Source organism: Lolium perenne, chromosome 1, assembly GCF_019359855.2.
Source record: "Lolium perenne isolate Kyuss_39 chromosome 1, Kyuss_2.0, whole genome shotgun sequence".
Classification (NCBI taxonomy): domain Eukaryota; kingdom Viridiplantae; phylum Streptophyta; class Magnoliopsida; order Poales; family Poaceae; genus Lolium; species Lolium perenne.
In genome coordinates this window covers 252,002,245-252,021,520 of record NC_067244.2, presented here as the reverse complement: position 1 = coordinate 252,021,520, position 19,276 = coordinate 252,002,245, and the positions used below count along the sequence as shown (strand labels likewise).

General features: G+C 44.3%; 1 long non-coding RNA gene across 1 annotated transcript; it reads right to left on the bottom strand.

The window, feature by feature from the left end:
• Nucleotides 1-6,536: 6,536 nt before the first annotated feature.
• LOC139835445 (uncharacterized) lies at nt 6,537-7,111 on the bottom strand. Its single transcript, XR_011751196.1, has 2 exons — nt 6,889-7,111; nt 6,537-6,754 (listed from the first exon to the last, which is right to left on the bottom strand). It is a non-coding gene; the product is annotated as an uncharacterized lncRNA (long non-coding RNA).
• Between the last annotated feature and the right edge of the window lie 12,165 nt (nt 7,112-19,276).

Below are 19,276 nucleotides of genomic sequence, written 5' to 3'. Positions count from 1 at the left end.
CCTGGCGGGTGATCGAGACGTTGTCTCTAACAACGGCTCCGCATTGGCCGACAAACTTGGTGGCGTTCTTGCTGGGCTCCGGCGGCCTGCCGGTTGCTTCATCGACAACATCGATGGTGCATGTTTCTCCTGCTTTCATCGTCTTGGTTGCGCCACGCTTTGACGACGTACTCGATTTTTTCGACGATCCGGCCGAGGGCTAAAATAAGAAAGAGAGTCGCGCGCGTTAGTACACACACATTTATTCAAATCAGACGCTCAATATGTACATATATATATATACCTCGGCGCCGGAGGTGGTTGCTACTTCCAACTGAAGATCGTCGTTTATCGACGTTTCTTCGGCACCATCTTGCTGACCATGCCCTTCATCTTCACCCTCAAGGTTCAGATAAGAAGAGATATCATCTTCTTCTTCTCCGGTCGGCACATATGGAATATCGCCTTTTATGATGCCGAACATATGGTCTTCAGCGTCCGGATCATAGTTGTCCAGAATCGGGTCAGCTCTATCGTCCGCCATATGTCAGTCCTGAAAACATGTAGTCAAAACAAATTAATTAAGTGCGAAGGGGGCGGTGGCGGTGGCGAAAGGGCGGTGCCAAAAGGAGGGCCGGCGAGCTGGAAGGGGTGGGAGAGGGTGTCGCGGAAGAGCGCGTGTGTGCGTCGGGAGAGATTGGAGGCCGGGCGCGGCGGGCGCCGCCTAGCTATTGCATGTGTGCGTGTGTGGCGCGCGCCCCCGCCCTAGCTATTTTAAGTCTCAAATTTTAAGTCTGAAATTTATAAGTCTGAAATTTTAAGTCTTCTTTTAGTTTTTTAAGGCTCAAACTTTTAAGTCTCAATTATTTAGTTAATTTTAAGTCTTAAATTTTAACTCTAAAATTTTAAGTCTGAAATTTTTAAGTCTCAAATTTTAAGTCTTCTTTTAAGTCTCAAAATTTTAAGTCATATTAAGTCAAAATTTTAAGTCATATTAAGTCAAAATTTTAGTTAAGTCATAATATGTTAAGTTTTAATTTTATTAAGTCAAAATTTTAGTTAAGTTAATTTTTTGTTAAGTAAAAAAAGAGAGAGATTTTTTATTAAGTCAATTTTTCAGTTAACATTCCAAAGTATTATATTTTTATTTTTACTTAATAACATTCCAAAGTTTTGGTTAATTAATTAAGTAGTTAAAATTAAAAAGACAAAAAACTCAAAAAAAAAACTGGCGGCGTCCTTTTTCCTTCTCTCTCCTCTCTCGTGCGCTCGATCCCGTGTCGTGTGCGCCCGCGCGTCGGCGAAAAGGTGTGCGCGCCGACGGCGGCGCGCGTGTGGTGTGCGCGCCTCGGCGGCGCCGCGCCGCGCGGCGTTGTGGAGTGTAGCGCGGCGGCGAGAGAGAGGCGGCGCGCGGCGTGGAGACGACGTGTACGTACGCGGGCCGGGCTGGCGGTTGACGTACACGGAGGAGGGGCCGACGCGCGCAGACGCAGCGACGAGAGGAGCGGCGGCGGTAGGAGGGCGCAGACGTTCGGCGGCGCGTGGAGTCGGCCAGCGCGGCGGCAGCGGAGGAGTCGATCGGCGCAGCCTGTCGGCGTTCGAGAGGAAGAAGATGAAGTGAACCGGCGCGCGGGCGCGCTCGTTTTATAGGCATTGAGCTTTAGTCGCGGTTGGGGTCACCAACCGCGCCTAAAGGGTAGCCTTTAGTCGCGGTTGGTGAGCCCAACCGCGACTAAAGCTCATTTTTCGGCGGTTTCGAGATTTCCCGCGGAAATACCCTTTAGTCGCGGTTGGCGAGGCCAACCGCGACTAAAGGTCTTTTTCATAATACTTATCATTTTCAAAATTCTTAAAAATACAAAAAATATATCAAAAAATTCAGGAAAATAAAACTAATTTATTCCAAAATATTAATAATACAAATAATATATCAAAAAATTCAGAAAAATAAAACTAATTTATTTCTAAATGTTAAAAATACAAATAATATATCAAAAAATTCAGAAAAATAGAACTAATTCAATTCAAAATGTTGAAAATACAAATAATATACCAAAAAAATCAGAAAAATAAAACTAATTCAATTCAAAATGTTAATAATACAAATAATATATCAAAAAATTCAGAAAAATAAAACTAATTCATTTCAAAATGTTAAAAATACATATAATATATCAAAAAATCAGAAAAATAAAACTAATTCAATTCAAAATTTTAAAAATACAAATAATATATCAAAAAAATCAGAAAAAAAAACTAATGCAATTCAAAATCTTAAAAATACAAATAATATATCAAAAAATTCAGAAAAATAAAACTAATTCAATTCAAAAATCTTAAAAATACAAATTATCAAAAATTCATAAAATAAAACTAATTCAATTCAAAAGTTCGTTGGCCCCCTCTTCCCGCCTCTTTCCGCCGACCCCCTCTTCCCTCCTCGTCTTCCCGCCATTTCTTCCCTGTCTTCCCGCCTCTTTCTTCCCACCAATTGTTTCCCGCCAATTTCTTCCGGCCTCTTTCTTCCCGCCAATTTTTTCCCGCCAATTTCTTCCCGCCACTTTCTCCCCGCCTCTTTCTTCCTGCCTCCTGTCTTCCCGCTCCCATTTTTCCCGCCATTTGTCACTACATATAGGTAGCCCGGCTTGGCCAGCATCACATCTCTACAATCTCTCATCACTCTCTCATGGCTTCCACCGCACCCACTCTAACCTACCAGCAGGTGGAGGAGCTTTGCGCCTCGAACTACCCTTGCCCTCCGGGCTACCGCGTCCCTGCCGGCTGGAGCCTAAGCGCCGGCGGCGTGCCGGTCCCTCCCGTCCCTCGTGTACTGCGCGCCGGGCGGCCATCACGAACCACTACTACCTCGACCTCACGCCGGAGCAGCGGATGAATCCCGCCGGCATCCCGATAACCAGCATACTTGGGACGCCTTCTTCATCAATCGGCGTGAGAGGGCGCTCGCCGAGTATGAGGAGGACGGTCTGCCTCCGGAAACTTCCACGAGGCCGGCCGTCGGCTATGGTGGTACGGCCGGACTGCAGAGCGTCATGGACTACATCACGGCCGGCGATATCCCCGCCCGCGCTACCCTCGATTCGAGCCACGAGCGCCGCCCCGACGACGACGACAAAGCAACGACGACGCCGGCAACTTAGAAGGCGACGACTCCCACGACTCTGGCGGCGGCTATGAAGACTACGAGTATGCATATTATACGCCTAGGCAGGAGTATGACTAAATCACTCCAAATTTCAAGTATGTAGGAGTATGACTTAGTCACTCCAAATTTCCTGTATGCAGGAGTATGACTTAGTCACTCCAAATTTCATGTATGCAGGAGTATGACTTAGTCACTCCAAATTTCATGTATCAAACACATCACGGGTAATATAATTCACATGATTCATTCAACAAAGTTTGGTACAATAAATTATTACACATCATTTCTTCCCTTGTGTCCCTGCTTGCTTACGATTGTGCCGTATCCATGGAGCATCCTCATCATTTAACTTAATGCTTGGGTCGGTGTTCACTTTGAAGGGCGGAATTTCAGCAAACATATTATAATCTTCGACATGTCTGTCTTGTCCTCCACTCCCACGATGTTTCTTTTCCCGAAAGAACAATGTGGCGCTTTGGATCATCGAACGATGTACCGATCATTTTCTTATCTTTCCGTTTCCTCGGTTTGCTACTCATGTCCTTCACATAGAAAACCTGAGCGACATCTTTCGCTAGGACGAATGGTTCGTCAAGATAACCAAGATTGTTGAAATCCACCATTGTCATTCCGTATTGCTGGTCCACCTTTACCCCACCTCCTGTTAGCTTGAACCATTTGCACCGGAACAAAGGGACCCTAAAGGAGGGTCCATAGTCAAGTTCCCATATCTCCTCTATGTAACCATAATATGTGACCTTTTGCCCATTCTCGGTTGCTGCATCAAAGCGGACACCACTGTTTTGGTTGGTGCTCTTTTTATCTTGGGCGATCGTGTAAAATGTATTCCCATTTATCTCGTACCCTTGGAAAGTCGTTATAGTCGAAGATGGTGTCTTGGCCAACATGTACAGCTGATCTACAACCTTATTGTCACTCATTAAATGTTTTCTCAACCAACTGCCGAAAGTCTCCATGTGGGCCTTCCTAATCCAGGATTCAGGCTTCCCAGGGTTGTCCGAGCGTAAAATATTCTTGTGTTTCTCAAAGTACGGAGCAACCAAGCTGGAATTGGTCGAAGCGTGTGGTGTGCTTGATCGGAGAATGGCCGTCCATACATATCATTGATTTCCTTCCGATCGTGCCTTTTCCACTTAGTCTCCCTCGTGCCGCGATTGAGGAAGACCAATCGGCTTAAGGTCAGGAACAAAGTCAACACAAAACTCAATTACCTCCTCATTTCCATAGCCCTTGGCGATGCTTCCTTCTGGCCTAGCACGGTTACGAACATATTTCTTTAATACTCCCATGAACCTCTCGAAGGGGAACATATTGTGTAGAAATACAGGACCGAGAATGGAAATCTCATCGACTAGGTGAACCAGAGGTGCGTCATAATATTGAAGAAGGATGGCGGGAACACCAACTCGAAATCGACAAGACATTGGATCACATCGTTACGTAACCGTGGTAGAACTTCTGGATTGATTACCTTCTCGAGAGATTGCATTGAGGAATGCACATAGCTTCACAATGGCTACTCGAACATTTTCCGGCAGAGCCCCTCAAAGCAATCGGAAGCAATTGCGTCATAATCACGTGGCGATCGTGAGACTTCAGGTTTTGGAACTTTTTCTCCGCCATGTTTATTATTCCCTTTATATTGGACGAGAATCCCGACGGGACCTTCATACTGCTCAGGCATTCAAAAAGATGACCTTCTCTTCTTTGGTCGAGCGTAGCCGGCACGACCTTGAAACCGTTCCGGATGCTGGTCATCAGGGTCTTTCAAACTTTGCTGGTCCTGCCGTGCTTCCTTTGTATCATTTGACTTCCCATACACGCCCAAGAAGCTTAGGATGTTCACGCAAATATTCTTCGTAACGTGCATCACGTCGATTGCAGAGCGGACTTCTAGGACTTTCCAATATTCTAGCTCCCAGAATATAGATTTCTTCTTCCACATGGCTACGTGCCCGTCAGCTCCCTTCGGAACTGATTGTCCGCCCGGACCCTTTCCAAAGATGACTTTCAAACCCTTGACCATATCAAATACCTCGGTACCGGTGTGTTCCATGCAGCTTCGGCCGGTGATCTGCCTTGCCGTTGTAATACTTGCCTTTCTTTCTTACTGGATGACCTTTCGGAAGAAATCGACGATGCCCAAGGTACACGTTCTTCTTACAATTTGGCAAATGTACACTTTCAGTCTCATGTAAGCAGTGCGTGCATGCATTGTATCCCTTATTTGACAGTCCCGAAAGGTTACTAAGAGCAGGCCAATCGTTGATGGTTACGAAAAGCAACGCTCGTAGGTCAAATTCCTCTTCTTTGTGCTCATCCCACACACGGACACCAGGTCTGCCCCACAGCTGTAAAAGTTCATCAACTAATGGCCTTAGGTACACATCGATGTCGTTGCCGGGTTGCTTCGGACCTTGGATGAGCACTGCCATCATAATGAACTTCCGCTTCATGCATAACCAAGGAGGAAGGTTGTAGATGCATAGAGTCACGGGCCAGGTACTATGGCTGGAGCTCTGCTCGCCAAAAGGATTCATGCCATCCGTACTTAGACCAAATCTTATGTTCCTTGCGTCAGTTGCAAAATCTTTGAACTCTCTGTCGATCTTTCTCCATTGCGTTCCATCTGCGGGGTGTCTCAACTCCCCGTCCGACTTACGGTCCTCTTTGTGCCATCGCAACAACTTGGCATGCTCTTTGTTCCTGAACAGACGTTTCAACCGTGGTATTATAGGAGCATACCACATCACCTTGGCGGGAACCCTCTTCCCGGGTTTCGGCCCTCAACATCGTCACCAGGGTCATCGCCTCTGATCTTATAACGCAATGCGGTGCATACTTTGGGCATTCATTCAAATTCTCGTATTCACCGCGGTAGAGGATGCGATCGTTGATGCATGCATGTATCTTCGAACCTCTAAACCTAGAGGGCGAGACAACCTTCTTTGCTTCGTACGTAGTGGCGGGCAACTCGTTATTCTTTGGAAACATATTCTTCAACATTTTCAGCAAGTTTTCAAATGCCGAGTCAGCTACACCTGCCTGTGCCTTCCATCTCAGCAAATCCAGTGTGCAGCCCAGCTTTTTCAGACCATCATCGCATCCGGGGTACAGCGCCTTCCTGTGATCCTCTAACATGCGATCCAAATTCTCCCTCTCTTTTTCAGTTTCGCAGCGTCTCCGTGCATCAGCAATGGTCCGACCAAGATCATCAACGGGATCATCACGTGCCTCTTCTTCACCTTCCCCTTCATCGTCCCCTTCACCTTCAGCATCCTCCATGAAAGTATCACCGAAATGAGCAAGATAGCTTTCATCGATGAAATCATCCCCTTCTTCATCTTCTTCCATTATAACCCCTCTTTCTCCATGCTTGGTCCAACAATTATAGCTTGGCATGAATCCGTGCCGAAGCAGGTGCATGTGAACATCTCTTGAGGAAGAGTAACCCTTCTGATTCTTACATTTAACACATGGACAGATAACAAAACCCTCCTGCTTGTTCGCATTAGCCACTACGAGGAAATCTTTCAAACCCGCACTGAACTCGCCGGAGAGTCGGTTACCGTACATCCATTGTCGATTCATCTGCATTATTATAATATAAAATATATAATTAACCATCATGCATTTGTTAAACTAACTAGCTACAAACAATATAAATTAAACAATGAACTAATGCACATTTTATCAACGACACATCAAAGGTTCAAGTTGCTAACCGCGATCGAGGAGGAAAAAATAAATGAGAAAGCTCAAGTGTGGCTCCAACACTTCATATCATGTTTGTTTCATGCTCTTGGGGCATTTCATCAAACACCTTATGTGCATAAGAGGAACCAAAATCAAACCTAACACCCACTTGTGAAGCTTGTGAAGAGAATGGCACCAAATGGCTAAGTGTTGGCTGCTGGATGGGTATATATAGGGGAGGGGCTTTAGTCCCGGTTGGCCCGCGACTAAAGGCCTTCGGGCACCTTTAGTCGCGGTTGGCCTGGCCAACCGCGACTAAAGACCCCCCACGTGCACCGGCTGGCCACCGAGCGCCCTGGGCCCAGGCCTTTGGTCGCGGTTCTCCTCCCGAACCGCGACTAAAGGTACCATTTGTCGCGGATCCTGCAGCATCGCGACTTATGGGGCTCACCCGAAGCCTGTTTTTCCACCAGTGCGGCCTTATGCTGAAGAATTGTATCTGCTTGTGATACTCCTGTGATGTAGAGGACTAATGTTGGGCTTTGGTGTATCTTAGTTTTATTCTACTGAATTACATATTCATTGTTGTTTAAGTTTAACTGATATTTTTATGGTTCGAAACTTGGAGTGTTCTCTGAGTTATCGATTATTCCGATCAAATAACCTATTTTATTTTGTAGGTCTGGTTTTTATTACTAGGTGGTACATTGGTAGTTGACACATGTTCTTCACTTTATACCAGTGCTCCTTCACTGTACCGATGAAAAAGTTCAAGTTGTATGATGTCCCTGAGAATCAAGACTGCAATATAATCAATCAATATGGAATTTAAGAAGATGCAAGTTTATTAACTCTCGAAAACTCAATTCAGCTCTCAAGTGCAGACGCTCCCTCTACCAGAAAAACATATTTCAAAGTGTCGAAAATTTCTGACAAAAAATTCTACATGTACATCTCCACAATATATGTTCGTCAAGTTTTGCGAAAAAATGATAATTTTTATGGTCCATGTAAAAAAGAGAAAAAAATCTTGCGGGATGTCTTATTTTTAGCACCGAATTTTATCATTTTTACAAACGCCACATAACAAGTAGATTTTTCATGAAACGACTTTGTGAGTGCGTAGCACATGAAGATATACGTGCAAATTATTTGTTTTAAATTTTTTGAAATTTCAGAATATCTTTAAGATGCATTTCAAAATAAAGGGGGCATGTGCTCCCATGTACCACAAAATCATTTCCCCTAACTCTTGCAAAGTTTCATTGTGGTCTCTGGAAGAGATCGGTCTACTAATGATGCATTGTACAAACTAAATTGTTATAGAGCTATGTCATGTCAAGTTATATTGTTGTTTATGCTCTTTGTTTACACATCTCTCTAAATTTGTGAATTTATGCTCATATATATACCTCATAGTTATAGTTTTTCGTATGTGTTCCTTCTGTATGCATGATCTGAGATAATTGTATACACAAACTCCCCAGCCCTCCCGTAACTCCCCAGCCCTAAACGCCGCCGCGCCGCTGCCGCCTCTACCGCCGCCGGGCAAAGACCCTCGGGGCGTGGCGGCGGGGGGGGGCTTCCTCGTCGACGCCTGGTGGACGGCGGCCGGATCCCCTTCCTCGACGCATGGCGGGCGCGCGGATGGGTTGGGCGGCGGCGGCCTGCGCTGCGCCCCCTTCTCCCGTCGGCTCTCCCTTGGCCGGCGCGGTTGGGATGGGTGGCGGTGGCCAGCGCTGCGGCCTCCCTCCTCCTGTCGGCTCTCCGCAGCACTCCGACAGGGGCTGGTGGTGGGCGGCGGCCAGGCTCATGGCCTGCGCCAATTTCCCCCCGCCTCTCGCCGGTGAGTGGAGGCGATCTCGGGCTTCACCCGCGACAAGAGATCGCCCGGGGCAGCAGCCTTGGGTAAGACGGTGGAGGTGGCCCTCTTCTTCACCGGAGAGGGTTGGCCTGCTGTTGGTGGTGGTGGATCTATCGATCTATCACCGCGTTCCAGCGGCGAGATGGAGATGTTTGGAAGCCGGCGACGGAGTCGCCGGTGGAGGGTTGGAGTGGCCAGCCCGGGATGGTCGCCGACGTGGGGGTCCGACCTGAATAAAGGCGGTGGTCCTATGGTCTCTCTTGCGTGAAGAGGAAGACCTACCGGAGGCCTGGACTCGTGATCTAGCCGGAGTGTTGAGTTCCGGAAGGCTCCGCCGGCGAATGTAACCGTGTTTTTTGCCTGGAGTTTGCTGGATCGGTGGTATTTGGTCGTGCGCACCCATGCTTTTATTCCGACCGATTGGTTCTGGAGGGAGCGGCGTGAAGCTCTTTTTCTGTGTTGACATCAAGTGACTATGGATCCATGATGAAAGTCGGAAGAAGAGAAGTTCATGAAGGCTGGAGAGGAGGACTAGCTAAGGGAGGTTCAAGTCTCCGCGTTATTGAGGGACTTGCTTGGTGTTCCGAGCTTCACAGCAGCGGTATGAAAGTGGGGGCGACAACACAGGTGAAGTTCAGAGTCCTACCTTTTAGGGTGAAAACCTAAGGTCTGGCCTTAACTGGTTGTGCCTGGCAATGACCTTGTTGGAGGCATTGTTTTGAGAGCGGGGACTATCTTCAGGGTGAAAACCTAAGATCGTTGATCGGGCGACGATGGTGTTCGCGCACTATTCCCTTCTTGGAGGCGTCGTTTTTGGAGATTCTGTATTTCAGGTGTTGTCTTGGCGGTGGATGTATTGCTGTTGTTAGGCCCGAGATTCTGTAGCGGGACTTTTGTTTCTTAGTTTTCTTTTCTTCTTTTTGGTTGTGTGCATCCGTAGTGCCATTAGGGTGGTGCGTTGTTGCAGAGGCTGGGTGTAATTGGTATCGTTTTGATATTAATATATTCTCTTTATCGAAAAAAAAATACACAAGTTAGGTTAGCGACAACATTTATGTGGTATCTTTGTTGGGGTATTCTAGGATCAATGTGCAGGTCTATGTTCAGCTTTTTATGGATTTTAGAATTGCTAAAAAAATATATCTTTCTATGTTAATTTTTGTTGCCTCAACCAGCTACTAGCTCCTGTGTCACTTTAGGGAACACGGACCAAGTAGGATGCTATCTATTTATGATTACGTGATTCTTCAAAACAGGTCATGGTTGCAAACTTATGTTTGCAAAATCTATATTTGGAATTTAACTCAGACCAAACCATAACTGATGCTCTACTCTATCCTGCCTTTTGCTTTGCTTCTTGCTTTCTCTCTCTACTTACGATTTTCTCTTGCACTTTGTTCTTCTGTTCCTGCTGGTGCTCGGAAAGGTTTCTCTTGGTGATGTAGAATTAGAATATCATGCCATGCAGCTTCAGATTGTGAGGACACTCGACGTACTAATGGTCCCTCAGTGATGGGCATGTCTGTTGCTAGACATGATAGCGTGGTGGCCGATGTGGTGATATTGTGGTCACCAGGAATGTTCTATTTCTTTTGGTTTCTATTCCTAATGTTTGTAGTGTGTTGTTTTTTTTTCCACAATTTCTAAGTTACATTTGGTATTCACAAACTATGTGTAGGTGTGACGCGTCAGTCGGTGAAAGTTCATCATAATCCATCTTTTTGAAAGTTTTTTCCTATTCAGTAATAAGAAACATAATTTAATATGCATATCCTATTATCCTCCGCATTTCCCTGTTTTCAGTTCTTTTTTTCAATTTTAGTGTTTGTAGTAAATCCATCCTGCAAATTATATAATGAAACATCTACTAAGGGGGCTGGAGTGGAAAAATCCATAACTTCTAGCTGTAGTTTAACATAGAGAACAGGGATCTTGGCAGACATACAAAATCTTACGGGGGTAGGGACCTGCTGGCCCCCTGCCTCCGCCATTGCGTACTCTATGGTTGATGGCAAAATTGAGGAGGGAGACCGAACCTTCAACGCGTGTGCGCAGAAGCGGAAGTGGTGGCAGAAAGGACGCACGCCGAAGGGCATCGCAGGCGAGACATGGTTCCTCACCTTGGCACCCCTCTCCTTGATCCCGCTACACCCCATCGCCATCTCCTATATCTGCCTCCATATTGTTGCCGACGATGCCATATGCTGCGACCATCGGCCAGAAAAGGTCTAGTCTAAGTTTGAAGGGGGAAAGACGAACGAGAAGACAAGTTTAACTATAGACAAACAGAGTAGTGAAGTCGCTCCACGACCATCAAGATTTCATTGTCATTACTCCATAGCCTACGGCTAAAGATTCGTACGTTTCAACTTCCCAACAGATAGGAAGGTTCACGACACAAATTTCGGTGGGCCACAGCTAGTACAAGAGAATCAGGAAACGAGCCGGCTCTCACATCCAACGAATCAGAATGTCAAAACGACCTGAATCATCTTCAAGTGACAAGATTGGTGCCTACCATTGTTTTTTAGGGGATGGTGCCTACCAGCTGGTCCAATCAACCACAGCTGGTCTAAATAAGTGTGGGTACTTCTGGCCCAATCAACCACAGCTGGTCTAGATAGGTTTGGAGAGTAACGGCCCAAGAGAGACCAGATAAGGCCCAGGGACGGCAAAACAGTGTGAGAAACCGTAGCTCAATGCATTATTACCGTCCCCTCCCAATTGGTTTCCCGTCCATTGCATCGCTGCCTTCTCCCCTCCCAATTTGTTACCCGTCCCACTGCCCTAGTATGGTTGTTCTGTTAGGCCCCGGCCTCGCCGGTGTCGTGGCCGGATCGGCCGACATAGACAGAGTTTTCTTCGGCTTTGCACTGGGGCCTGCATGTGCCGGCGCTGCTGTCAGCAGCACCGCCGCACCGCTGCGGTCCAGCCGCCGCCGCCTGCCGCAGCCCGGACGAGGCCGAGGACTTGGAGCCGGACGTTGTCGTCGGGCGGGACTCCCAGCCGCCGGATGTCGCCAGGGCTGGTCCATAGATTTCGGAGGCCCTAGGGAGAAACCACATCAGGGACCCCGTGTTTACAATAGCTAAGTTTTCTTAGGGCAGGGGGCCATGGCCCCCCTACTCTTGAAATTTTCTTAAATAAATTTATTTATGCTTAAATTTTGTATATTACTTAAAGTTTAATCATGATTGGTGTTCTAGCACCTTAACAATCTCCGTCACACACAAAAGACTTAAAAAATTTAGTATTGCGCAAGATAAATATTAGGATAATACAGTAAAAAACTAAATAATATTTACATTTGAAAGATTCATGGTCTTTGAAATCTTGGTGAGGACGTTTGAAAATATTTATTTCTATTGATGGACCGAACTATGTCATGATTCTTATTTCTACCAATATCTACTCGTCTACACTTGTATGTACATGTGTATCTTTAAAACTAATTAAAAAAAATTGTGAGGGTCATATTATTATGGATATTTGGGAAGGCAAGAGAGAAATCGTATCTTCAGGAAGAAATAATTTAAAATTATTAATAGTTTCTTAAAGGAGTTGGAGTAGAGGCACGATAAGTTGCATCTTGGACTTTGTATATTTTATAGGATTATTTTAAATAATACATCCTAAAGCGCAAATATTGAAATAAATGTTTGGTAAGAGGCGCGGTAAATTGTAGCTTAAAGCATCTATATTTTCTAGAATTATTTAAAATTATAAATATATTAACTATGTAAAGAAATCTTGAGGTGAGGACCTCGCTTCTGAAGGCCCGGAGCGAGCGCTCCTCTGCCCTGCCCTATGGGCCGGCCTGGGTTTAGTAAACAGAAAAGGTGTAGAAAAGAAGCACGGTCTCTCTCATTTTCTGAAATAACAACACGCCAACATACATGTTACACCGTGAGATCAAAGTGCTAAAAATGCATCACGCCGGCCATGTTGTGTGACAATGCCATGCATGTAGCCGGCGCATATCTGTCTAGTCTATATCTATACCTATATAATAATAAAGGGAGGATTGTTTCTTGGTCCAACACTTTTTTGGACCGATTTACCCTCCCACCAAATCACATATAACGCATTATTGCCACCAAACCGTTCTCCCCAAAATTTTCATCCGTTTTTCTTTAGCACTTACCTTTTGGTAGGAATTACGACAGCTGCCACCGCGTACACGTACGTGAAAATCCCGTTCGGCACGTACACGCGTGGCCTCCTCCCGATATCTTTCTCACGCACGAGCAGCCCGGCCTGCTGGGGGCTTTCTCTCTCCGCACGACACCAAACAAGAAGCGGCGGCGCAGTACTGCCTCCCTCGCGCGGTCGCGCCCTTCTCCCCTCCTCCTCCGGCGAGGCAGGGACCTGCCACCCTCCCCAATACCCTGTCCTACAGGCTACATCACCGCCGTTCCCTTTCCCTGTCTTCTCTCTCCGTTGTGTGTGGATCGAAATTTTCTTCTGTTGGCGGCGGCGTCTCGGTGCTTCGATCTAAGCTGCTGCTGGATCGACTTGGTGGCGATGCTTCGCAGCGACGGATCTTGCGCAGCCTTCGCACAGGACCGTCGCTTCTATCCGCCAGGTGATTTCCAGCCGCCCTTCTGCATACCGAGGCACGTTCAACATTGGAGTTAGTCTATCTGCAGCACAATCACGACGCTGTGGACAAAAAAGTGCAGACACGCACTTGCTGAAGCCTTGCACAACAAAGGTTAATCTTGGACATCAGAGAACAATTATTTGTCTGAGCTCTTACTCAATTCTGCACTATTTGGGAAAAAAGGTATACTCTTGCAAAATCGATCTGCTATGTGAAACCATCGTTGGATAAAATTTGTACTGAAAATATACATGATGGAATGATCTGTCACATGGAAATAAGATTCAGAATTTGGAGAGGAACACGATCATAAGAGCTGCATATGCTAGATGGGATCGTACCTTTCTATTGGATCAACTCTGTCACGGCAATACTTGCTGATGCGTGACGCCATGATTGATCAATCGGTGACATCTGGTGCAGCTGGAGGTTGCTGTTTTTCCGGTCTCCGTCCGGTGAAATCAACGGCCGCCGGTGGCAGGCGCGGCATGACAAAATTCTTTTTGTGAGATGCTGCAGGGAAAGAGCATCCATAATTGGCGTGAATGCAGCCTGAGACTATCGACCACTTGATGATCACCTGCTCCTTTTAAAAACAATTGTGCCATGACACGCCGAGGACGGACAGTGTGCTTCCCAGCTCTCTTGCACAGTCAGTTCCATCGTCAATACAAGAGTGGTGGACGTCAAGCAGTGCTGCAATCCCAGCAAGCAATCGACAACGTTTCAACACAACAGTCAATATCACGAAGCGGTAAATCTGGCTGGAGCGTAGTAGCAGAGTTTTGGACAGGAACGCACACTCCATGCTTGTTGTAACTAGGTCCATCCTAGAAGAAATACACGAGATCATGATGGCACGGTCATGCGGATCAGACAGAGGAATCACGCCAATGTTTCCTTTCCGTTTCAGGGTGATTTAGTGCTTGTTCTTGCCAAAACCTGTCTAACAGTGTGTGTTGTGGGTGTGTAATGTGTTCTCTTATATATATAACGTTCTTTAAATCTTAATGAAATGACACACGGGTTGAATTTCTGATATATTTTCACTATTTCAAATTCAGAATTTCTAGCTAGCATGGTCATGTGTACTACTTCAGTGCATCAGTTGACTTGTTCTCCCTATGTTGAAATTCAGATTTAAATATTGAAATTAGGATTATTCACTGATATTATCACCTATAACTAAATCGCCATTAGCAAATTTGTTAGTACGTGAATCCGTTGCATTTTGGTTTTTTCCTTTAATTCATGCATCTCATTTAAAAAGTAATTCCCTTGCACATGTTAATATTGCGTGTCGTGATTGCACTCTTGAGCTTCAAATTGTACTTGCCACCTTAAATGTCTACATCAATGTTATCATATTTTGCAGGCTTTTGGATTTGCAATGTCTTTATTTGCTCATTTCTCACTCATCCTTGCTCATGGTAAGATTAAATAAAAACATAATACAATGTAGTATATAAGGGTAGATTAAATAAAAAATAATGAAAGATAAGAACAAAAGGATGAATTGAGCTAGGTCACACGCAAAATTTGAGTCTTGTCGACGGTTTTTATCAATATTTATTTTTCACTCGGACGAAAGGATAAAACTGAGGCCAAGATCAAGGGTCAATCAACTTTCGGCCAAATTTGAGTCATGCCGAAGGTTTTCAGTCAAAAGTTATTTTTACTCCGTTGCAACGCACGGGTATTTGTGCTAGTAGAGATTAAACGCATTTCAGGGGAAGCCCGCCAGTGCACCAGCTTACAAACAACGACTGGGTAAAGCCCAGATTCTCACAGTCCTAGTTAATTGATAATAAGAAGAAATTAAGAAGAACTCGCTGAAACAAAAACAAATTCTGAAAACTATCCAACTCCTCTCCTCGGACCAGCTGCATGCGCCTCAAGCCACAGCCCGGTGGCTCCACCGCGGTTGCCGGCCCTCGTTGAAGACGATGGTCATGTAGTCCGAGGTGGCCCATGAGACTTGCCCCAGCAGCCCATCTCCGGCGCGCTATGGCTCCTCCTCGCCAGGGTTGTCGCTCGGGCGGCGTCCCGGCCCTGGTCTGCGATGATTGGAAGGCCATAGTCTCGACACTGGGTGAGGAGGTTTGCCGCCACCGCATCACCGGTACCATCCACCGCCCGCCTCGAGGTCGACATGAGGCGGCGGTTGTGATACCAACGCGCACACAGACGACGCCGCCCGCCTCGAGGTCAACATGAGGCGGCGGCTGTGATACCAACGCCAGCACGCCGACGATGCCGCCCACAATCAGTGGCGTAGGACGGTTAAGTAAAATACATATTTCATCATTTTATTGCGGGGGGGGTGGCCCCACTATCCCATGTAAAGATTTAAGACCAATTTAATATAAATTATTCTAACAAATTCAATTGTGGTACACTTAATTGATGTAAAATGGCTTATATTTGACCGTCTAAATATCTTCAAGGTTTACGAAAAAATATATGACTAATGTTGTATGCATGAAGAAATAAACTATCATAATTGTAGTTAATGAGGTTTTCCTTATAAAAATTATAGATATATACATTGGAAATAAAATGAAGATTGAACTATAATCGGTAACATATATATACGTTTAATCTTTATATGCCACACATTTTTTCAAGAACAGTGATAAATTAGACACAGATCTTAGTTCAAAAAGGCCAATGGAATGCAGGCGCACATAATGATTATGCCTTCAGCGGCATGGTCATGCGTCCACACCATCCAAAGCATATGTTAGCTCGGGCAGCCGCCATAGTGCGCCCTATGGGGTCCTCCGCCACTGCCCACAATCGCAAAGATCTCGCCGCCATCCACCTGAGCCATGATCGTCTTGAGTCTGTGAGAGAGGGGAGAGGGAGGCAGGGGCCGGAGGGGCGGTGGTCTTGAGTCTTTGAGAAAGGGGGGCAGAGGCCGTAGAGACGGTAATCTTGAGTCTGTGAGAGAGGGAGGCAGGGAAGAGGAATATGCAAGTGTAGCGGTCTCCAAAGGCACATTGCCACCTCTCAACCAAAATTGCAGAATACTAACAGTGGCAAAAGGAGCAAGAGCATGAAGACAACAACATGGCCGGCCATAGTCACCTCGAGAAAGAGCAAGAGATGAAAAAGGAAAGTAGAGAGACTTGGGACAAGAAACACAGAGAAAATGTGATGAGGCTTTGTCGGTATATAATAAGGCAAAGACCACCGCATAACCTAGTTATTTAATAAAAAAATATCCTTAAAGTCATGGCACATCCGAAGATCCGAAGCAATGATCTGATGCACCATAAAAAGAGTGCACGTCTTCATGACTGACACATGCACAAGTAAACAAAGAAACATACATTCCCATGTCCGCAACACCCTGACTCAAGCAAAGCTTTCCAAGACCACACCATAAAGATATCCAAAGATGCAAAACTAAACTCGACACACTCCAAGGCTTAAATATAGCACCACTGAATGCATATCCATGTATGTAACAACACACAGATACAGAGGAAATGCAAAAAACTACATATCATCCATGACTTGACCGATGTTAAGCAACAAACAAATGACAACATACTCCTGCTACACCCATATCCAACCAGATAGATAAAAAATATTACTGAAACCAGCATCACATTCAATCAAGAAGATAAAAGTTAATTTACTACCACCAAAAGACCACCATATGGCGCGGCGTACCATAGTGCCCTCTAATTGTTAGTGGCTACATAAGAAAAGATCAAGTAGATAAGTATGCAACGAAAAGATCGGTTGTGAACCCTATTGTTTTTGGCAACCGCCCAATAATATATGTTATAATACTAAAGGATATAAGATGATTATCTCTTCTAAGAAGTTACTGGAAATATATATTTTTAGTATCTATGTTTTCTAAACCAAAAAGAAGTTTAACATGCTTGATTCATGAAGAAAATTCGTCTAAGCATAATCCCAAATCATGACAAATTGGTATTCCAAACCCAAAATTATTATTATTATGATACAAAAACATTTTACAAATTGTAGGCACACAGAAGGATATAGTTCCAAAAGATAGAGATTGTATTTTTTCCAACCATATAACCTAACATAGAAATATTCCCTAACTAGAGAAGGCACCTCCACACATGAGGAGTATATTTTTTCATATCAACCTACAAGATATATTAATACAAATCTAACATTAAATTGATTGCGTATGCACAACATCACCAAGTGAAGGTGACCTGCCAGCGAGCTAGAGAAGCTGAATCTGCCAGGGAAAATCACAGGGTAGGCGAGGTAGCAGTTGAAAACCTAGAATGCCCAGCTCGGGGAGGGGGGTAAGAGGAAAAAGAGAGGAGAAAAAACACATAAGAGTTGGATGCAGGCCTAGGTTTGGGCGCCTGCAACCTGCCACAGCATGTGGTTGGAGTTTCTATAACCATAAATAGTGATTAAAATTTATTGCATGCTTGTTAGTGCTATGGTGCACCACCCATGGCTCAACCATGCAACAATCCACGACAAAAGTTGATCTGTTGGTATATGCTACCTAGTCAATTCAGTTCCCTATTTAGTACCTAAGTTGTATTGATGGTATATGTGGTTTCTGAAATTTCAGAAAATGGTGGTAAATTATTTATTAGTCGAATATAAAATGGTTTGATATACACTTCTAGGACTATCAAGTACTTTATAACATGACAAATACTTTTAATGTTATCTCTCCACCTACGTTATGCTGCCATTTATTTGATGTCTGGTACTGGAACTTTCAGTACATAGATCTATAGTGATTGATGCCATGGGAATAGCCTACATGTGGTATTAGTTAATATATAGGGGTATGTAATATATACCTGCCATAATTAATAAAAAAGTTATATATCTAATTGTTTTTAGCATTAGAAAGCATTTCCAGGGTTACCAATTTCCATTCTTGAACAATGGGTATGTATATTAAAAACAATGTTGATGCTCTTCAATTTTTTCAACCAATCTGGTGCACAAACCATCAAAAACTTTTTCATGTGCGCATTTGTTTAAGGGGAAAAAGATAACTACAAGAAATTAAGCCATCACTTTTATCTCACAAAATGGAATAATCGGAGGTTTGTTCAACCGACTACATCAGCGAAACACAATTCATTGTTTAGTGCATTATTTATTAGTGTTTTTCTTCACAAACTATGATTTTTACCAAGTAAATTGATGGAAGAATTGGAGGTTTGTTCAACCAACCAAAGCAACAAAGTACAATTCCCATCGCAATGCACTATTGCTTAGTGTTTTCCTCCGTGATTCAAGTCTGCAAATACTTTTCATTTAATCAGACAGAGCGGCCTTATGCTTAAGAATTGTATCTGCTTGTGATACTCCTGTGATGTATAGGACTAATGTTGGGCTTTGGTGTATCTTAGTTTTATTCTACTGAATTACATATTCATTGTTGTTTAAGTTTAACTGATATTTTTATGGTTCGAAACTTGGAGTGTTCTCTGAGTTATCGATTATTCCGATCAAATAACCTATTTTATTTTGTAGGTCTGGTTTTTATTACTAGGTGGTACATTGGTAGTTGACACATGTTCTTCACTTTATACCAGTGCTCCTTCACTGTACCGATGAAAAAGTTCAAGTTGTATGATGTCCCTGAGAATCAAGACTGCAATATAATCAATCAATATGGAATTTAAGAAGATACAAGTTTATTAACTCTCGAAAACTCAATTCAGCTCTCAAGTGCAGACAAGTAGAGTTAAGATGCATTTCAAAGTGTCGAAAATTTCTGACAAAAAATTCTACATGTAATATATGTTCGTCAAGTTTTGCGAAAAAATGATAATTTTTATGGTACATGTAAAAAAGAGAAAAAAATCTTGCGGAATGTCTTATTTTTAGCACCGAATTTTATCATTTTTACAAACGCCACATAACAAGTAGATATTTCATGAAACGACTTTGTGAGTGCGTAGCACATGAAGAT